We start from the raw sequence: 7,275 nt of genomic DNA on the forward strand, positions 1-7,275 counted from the left end.
CTGCTTTAAGCCATATCTGGATCTCTTTGTTATTGTATTTATTGATGATATACTGATATACTCAAAGAGCCGGGAGAAACATGAGGAACATTTGAGAATTGTATTGGGGTTGTTAAGGGAGAAAAGGCTTTATGACAAATTCTCGAAGTGTGAGTTTTGGCTCGATTTAGTGTCCTAAGGATGGAGTGATGGTGGATCCAACTAAGATTGAATCAGTGAAGAGTTGGGTAAGGCCTACTATTGTTTAAGAGGCAAGGAGCTTCGTTGGTCTAGCTAGCTACTATCGCCAGTTCGTCAAGGGATTATCTTCCATTGCTTCCTAGCTGATCAATTTGACCAAGCAGAATGTTCCATTTGTATGGTCGGATGAGTTTGAAGAGAGTTTTCAAAAACTCAAGACCTTGTTGACTACTGCACCGATTATTGCTTTGCCTGTGGAAGGTAAGAATTTCATTGTTTATTGTGATGCATCTTATTCTGGTTTAGGTACAATGCTAATGCATGAGAGAAATGTAATTGCCTATGCTTCAAGGCAATTGAAAGTGCATGAACGTAACTATCCGACCCATGATTTGGAGTTGGCTGCAATTGTATTTGCACTAAAGCAGTGGAGGCATTATCTATATGGGGTCAAGTATGAAGTGTATACAGATAATCGCAGTTTACAATATGTGTTTACAATATGAAGTTGGGGTTGAATTCGTTGGTTCACTCACTTAGGAGGTTAAGTTTGGGTGCCACTCATGACTAGTTTTGGGTCGTGACAATAATATCGAGTAAATAAATAAATATAATATAAAATATAGAATATATACTAAATTGAGTGTTTTAAGTTGGGATATTTAGTAATTTAATATTCAAGTTAGGGAGTTCGTGCCTTTAAGGTAGTATATATATATAGATAGATGATTATATAAATAAATAAATATAATATAAAACATAGGTGATATACTCAATTGAATGTTTTAAGTTGGGGGTATTATAATAATTTAACATTCAAGTTAGGAAGTTCATGCTTTTAAGGTAGTATATATAGATAGATAGATACACCTTATTCAACATTATTTTTATACATAATAAAACATGGGATTATGTTACGATCTAATTTCTCGTATCATGATGGCACCCTACTATAACCCACAAGTAGGTAAGCCAACCCATAACCCATAACATCAAGTAATAGATATAGGGGTAGAAATAAAGCAGAAGCAATAGTTTAACAACAAAACAAAAGAGCAGGCGAAAGAAAACCAAAACATATATACTATAAGACCCTCCAGAACTTGGAAGTCACAAGTACAGAGCTTCTAATACAAAAGAAGTACAAGTCTCAAAAGTGGACCCAAAATACAAAAGGCTTGTCTCCAAAATACAGATAGAGACATGTAAGTGCAGGATGCCATGTGTTCACCCTCACCTTTGAACCAAAACTGCAACAGGCACAAATATAAAGGATGGTAAGTAGTGCTCGGACTTGCATCACGATATAGATGCAGAGTGTTGCATGACTACCAAAACAACAGGTACTCAATAGGCATTATAGACCGACTAAGCAAGAGAAGTAAACTAATATGAAATGCAAGAATAAACCACAGACAGTGGTTAAGGAACAGGAAGCCCAAGAGAAATGCACACAAGTGTACTAAGAACATAAAAGAAGTATGTACAACTAATTAAACATAGCAAGCCCCCATAAACACAAAAAGTACACTCATGCACAAGTTTAAGTAAAACCCTAAACAGATCCTCATATGCCTGACAACTATTACTACTAAGAACAAGTTATAGTGAGTCTAGAGCCAGAGGGTGCATAGCCTGGACCTTGAACCACGAATAGATCTCCCAAAGAACCATAGAGGACACAACCCAAACTTCTAACCGCGAATAGGTCTCCAAGTAACCATGAGAAAACCGATAAATATCTTTGAGGATGATGAGTCCAAATCAAGGACTGCGCCTTAAGATCAGATATCCGAACCTTGAATCTGCGATCAAGTATAACTCAACTTTGTAGACGATAGTGGGAAACATGACTAAATCATTAATCTGCGACTATAATGGCTGCCGAAGGATCCTATATAACCTCATCAACAAAGAACCACCTTGGAACGACATCCACTCCCAAATAATCAGTACAATACTCCAAGTTAGAACCAAATCCAGTCTCAAGTTGTCAAACAGGGCTCGATAACTCAACCGTAATCATGGGGCCATAAAAAAGGGAGAAAGGATAGAAGGTCCTTAAAGCTGAGTCAACGTCTAAACTAAGGCTCATTCTATCATACCAAGGTCCACTACACTAATCTATAGGGAGCTAACCGTACGAAATAACATCGGAGGAAAATTAAGGCCAAGTGGCTCCAAATATCACAAATCTATGGAAAGCACTATTTTAAGCCTAGAATAAGGCCAAACATTCTCAATCAATCAATAATAACATCAATGAAGGAACGCCACAAGGTAATGATGATCATACTTAGAAAAGACATGCTTTTAATCTCGAAAAGCTCGATAAAAGCCTAAAACTTGAATTATAAGTAATCTAGCATGATTAACTAGGCACTCGGTCCAAAGTCACACAAACCAACATGCTTTCACATAATTAAGCTCAATCTAAGGAATAGGAAGCCGTAGCTTACCGTTAGCTAACTACACGCTCCAAATTATGTCTTTGAATATTCTCCCTTTTGAACGGTCTTCGAACATTTTCACACTATCAATTATAGAATCACAATATTAACACGGTCATTTAGACACTAAATTCGCATAAAACAAAGACAGACCCAAACTGGAGTCAAAACAAGAAATGTGAGACATATACTAGATATTCTGGAATTGACAACGTCAAAAGATCCTAATTGCTTCCCCAAACTTGTATCCAAAAATGGAATGCAATTTGGGGCTCGGAGCAACTGGAAGAACCAACATTGAATAATACAACAATTAAAGAATCACAAAGGTGGTAATTCAACCCCTAAACTACATAGTTTACCTCAAATGAAGCCTCCCCAACACTGCTCGGCTGATCACCCACGTAACCCCAAGCCCCTGATCACACCAAGCTTTGAATCACCCAAATTGGAGCAATATTAAGGGAGAAATTGTCAAAATAAATAATGGATTAAAGGTTGATTAGGTCTGGTAAAGACCAGACCAAAACCTTCATTGCAATCACGGGATAAGGGGTCACGATCGCTACCCATAAAAAACTTAACCCTCGTGATCGTAGCTAACAAGGAGGGCTGCATTGCCACATAGGTCAACACATGCCTAGATTCTGAAATATCCAATGGTATCACCCTATTGGCTAACTATTGAATGTCCAAAGCAAAAGGTTGCTCTACAGTAGACAAGAAGGCTAAACTACCTATACTCACCACCATCCAACTCAAGGCGTCCGGTACTACATTTGGCTTGCCCAAATGGTAAAGAATAGAGGTCATATTCCTTTAGGAGCTCAATCTAATGACACTGATTCAAATTAAGCTCCCACTGGCTCATAATGTACTAAAGACTCTTATGATCAGTGTAGATCTCACAATGAACTCTATAGAGGTTGTGCCTACAGAACTTATGCGCAAAACCTAGCACCTCCAAGTCCAATTCATGAGTGGGATAGTTGTGCTCATGTAGTTTAAGCCACCTTGGCAATAAGCTATAACTAAAACATACTGCATCTATACACAACCTAAACCAATACCAGATGCGTCACAATCCACCATGAAGCCCTCACACTCAATTAGAAGAGTCAATATATGAGCGGTGACAAACAACTCCTTGAGCTTCCAAAAGCTAACCTCACACTCATCAAACAATTCAAATGGAACATAAATATGATTCAACTGGGTCAAAGGTGTTGTAATGGTAGAGAAGCCATCCGCAAACCATCTGTAGTATCCTTCTAATCTGAAGAAGCTCTTAATCTTAACAATTGAAGTGGGGCTAGCCCAATCACGAATAGCCCCAATCTTTACTAGATATACTATGATTCCATTCTTGGATACTATGTGCCCCAAGAATGCTATAGACTCAAGCCAAAACTCACACTTTAAGACATTGACATACAGTCAGTTATCTCTCAAAGTTTGGAGCACCATCCTCAAATGTTGCTCATCCTTTGTCATGCTCCATGAGTTTATCATAATATCATCAATGAACATTATAATGAGCGAATCAATAAGGCCTGAACACCTATGTCATCAAGTATATAAAGGTGGTAGGGGGATTAGTCAAGCCCAAAGACATCACAAGGAACTCATAAGTGGACATAACGAGTCCTAATTATGGTGCTAGGGATGTTTGTTGCCTAATCCATAGCTAATGGTAACTGAATCTCAAGTCAATCTTGAATAACACCTCGCCACCATAAATTTGGTCAAAGAGATCATCAATACAAGTTATGAGGTAACAATTTCTTCACCGTCACTTTATTCACTCTATAGTTAATACACATCCGCATATATTCGTCCTTATTCACATATAGGAACTATGCATTAGAGCTTACCTGTTATCCATGTCTATCATTATAATAGGACAGGGGTACATTTAGGTGATACATTAGGACGAATGAATCCCTTAACCAAGAGATCCTAAAGCTGAACACTGAGATCCTTGAGCTCTACAGGGCCATCTGATAAGGCATATTGAAATAGGACGAGTACCGTACTCAAGGACGATTGGGAAATCAATATCACACTCGAGGGTAGGCCATGTAGGTCGGTAGGAAACACACCCATAAACTCGTAGACAATAGGAACTGACTCAACTGAAGGTACCTCCCTACTCACATTTCGCACATAGGCCAAATTAAGATATACAACTACAATCCACTAACCTTTGGTGTGTGACTACAAGAGCCTTATCACACCACCGGGGGAATACCAAGCATGGATAATGTAATGATCTTAGAAAAGTGATCTAAGACCGCGCAGTAGGGGGATTCTTTACATCCCTACTTTATTCAAATAAGGTAAACCATCGTGATAACCCCAAAAATAATCAATTAATTCAATTCAATTAAATTTAGAAGAATTTTAAGAAAAATATTTAAGGAGTCTCCACCTAATTTCAGGAAAATAATTAATTAATTAACAAAATTAGTCTACAAAATCAGTAGATTTTAGGTAAGGGTTCAAGTGATTCTGAAGGGAAGGCTGTGTACATGATCCCACAAAAGTATCAAAGGTGGTCTCCTATTCTTATATATGAACTTATATATTGATACTTGATTTTATTTGACCCCTTGTTTTACATATGCTATTGCCTTACATATTCAATACATTTTTTCATACTGACATCCCTCGCGGGGAACGTTGCATTTCATGCTATAGGCATAAGTAGTCCAACTAGTAGACCTCCTAAGTAGGAGCACACGACACTCAACTACTTTTGGTAAGCTCCAGGTTGATTCAGATCTTTACTGATTCCTTGGTAGATTCATTTTGGTATTGTATCGTAATTAAGGGTACGACGGGGTCTGTCCCGAACTACTCTAAGTTTGTTTATCGTATAGAGGCTTTGTAGACTAGTCTATAAAGTGGAGTTATGTTTGGTTCCTTAACAATTGTGGCCTCAATGATCAAGTCATGTATATATATTTTGGTCTCTTATCATTATGGGTTATACACATACTTGCTAGAGTTTCGTGATTGTCATAGTTGTATGCATGGTAAGCATAGGTTATGTCTGGGTTCTCTCGGGACCTTATGGCATCGGGTACTTGTCTGTCTCAATAGGATTTGAGGTGTGACAAAGTGGTATCAGAATTGGTTATCCTAGGGAGTCTACAAAGTCGTGTCTCTATATTGTCTTGCTTATGGATGTGTCGGGCACCACATTTATAAATAGGAGGCTACGAGACATGTAGAAGTTGTCTCATTTCTTTTATTTCTTAGATCGTGTGATAAAGCTAGTGTTGTAGTTGGATTTTGTCTAACTTCTAAATTGTTTTATTTTAGAAAAGATGCCAGTTATGAGAATGAGTAAAAGTACAGGTAAGCAAATAGATGTGGCTGCTGAAGAAGGGACCAACCAACCACCACCTAGTCAAGCCGATCAAAGTGAGGCTCAAGATGAGTCTCTATCATAGACTTTCCCAACCCCTCCATCTCCAGAAGATCTAAAGAGGGAAGCTGCACCTTAAGAATCCCCTATTAATGCTAATGAGTAAGATTAGTCCAATTATTGACTCATATAGTTTCTTGCCATGGCCAAAGGCCAGCAGTTCCAATTGCAGGTACTAGTGGTGTAGATAGAGGAGCTGGCATGTGGATACACGATTTTCTTAATTTGGACCCTCCATCTTTCACCAGGTCAGATCCTAATGAAGATCCACAAGACTTTATAAATCAGATCCAACAAACTTTGGATGTTATGCATGTAAGTGGTAAAGAAGCACTTGAGCTAACAACATATATATTAAAGGGTGTGGCTATATTGTGGTATGAAGCTTAGAAGCAATATAGGGGGACAGATGCACCTTCAGCTATGTGGAAAGAGTTCAAAACGGAATTCCTTGACCATTATCTACCATTTGAGATCCGAGAGGCCCGTGCGGATGAGTTCTTAAATCTCCACTAAGGAAGTATGAGCGTGAGAGAGTATAGTCTCAAATTTAATTCCTTGGCCAGGTATGCTCCCAATGTAGTAGCTACTATGGAGGATATATTTCATCGATATGTGGATAGATTATATTCATAGCTCTTTAGAGATTGTACCATTGCGTCGTTTAATAAAGACATGGATATAGCAAGGATGCAAGCTTTTGCTCAAAATTTGGACGATCAAAGGCAAAGAAGAAGGCCAGATCCATGGGGCAGTTTACGCCATCCCAAGGTGAGTTTAGGCCTCGATTCTTAATAAACCACCTAGGCCATCATCTTCCTACTCTACAATTAGTGCCCCACCTTGGTTTAAAGAGTCTAGGGGCAATCAATATAGGAAAAGAGGGGAAAGTCAAGGTTCATGAACATCGGGGCACCAAGAGTAGGGAAGTATGAGTCAATCAAGACCTCCTTGAAAACCCTGTAAACAATGTGGAAGGAATCATCTAGGTGTATGTCGATTTGGGACAAATGCTTATTTTTGGTGTGGTACACCGGGTCATACCATGAGAAATTGCCCTCAAAGGGACATGAGTGTTATGTCATAACCTACTAGATCATTTGTTGCATCATCATCACCAGCTCCTTCCATACGTAGGAGTCTACAAATGCCTACAGGTCGTGGTAGAGGTGTTAGAGGAGCAACTAGTTCTAGTGGAGTTCAAAATCGTAC

The sequence above is a fragment of the Solanum stenotomum genome, chromosome 4, assembly GCF_019186545.1.
Source record: "Solanum stenotomum isolate F172 chromosome 4, ASM1918654v1, whole genome shotgun sequence".
NCBI classification, from domain to species: Eukaryota; Viridiplantae; Streptophyta; class Magnoliopsida; order Solanales; family Solanaceae; genus Solanum; species Solanum stenotomum.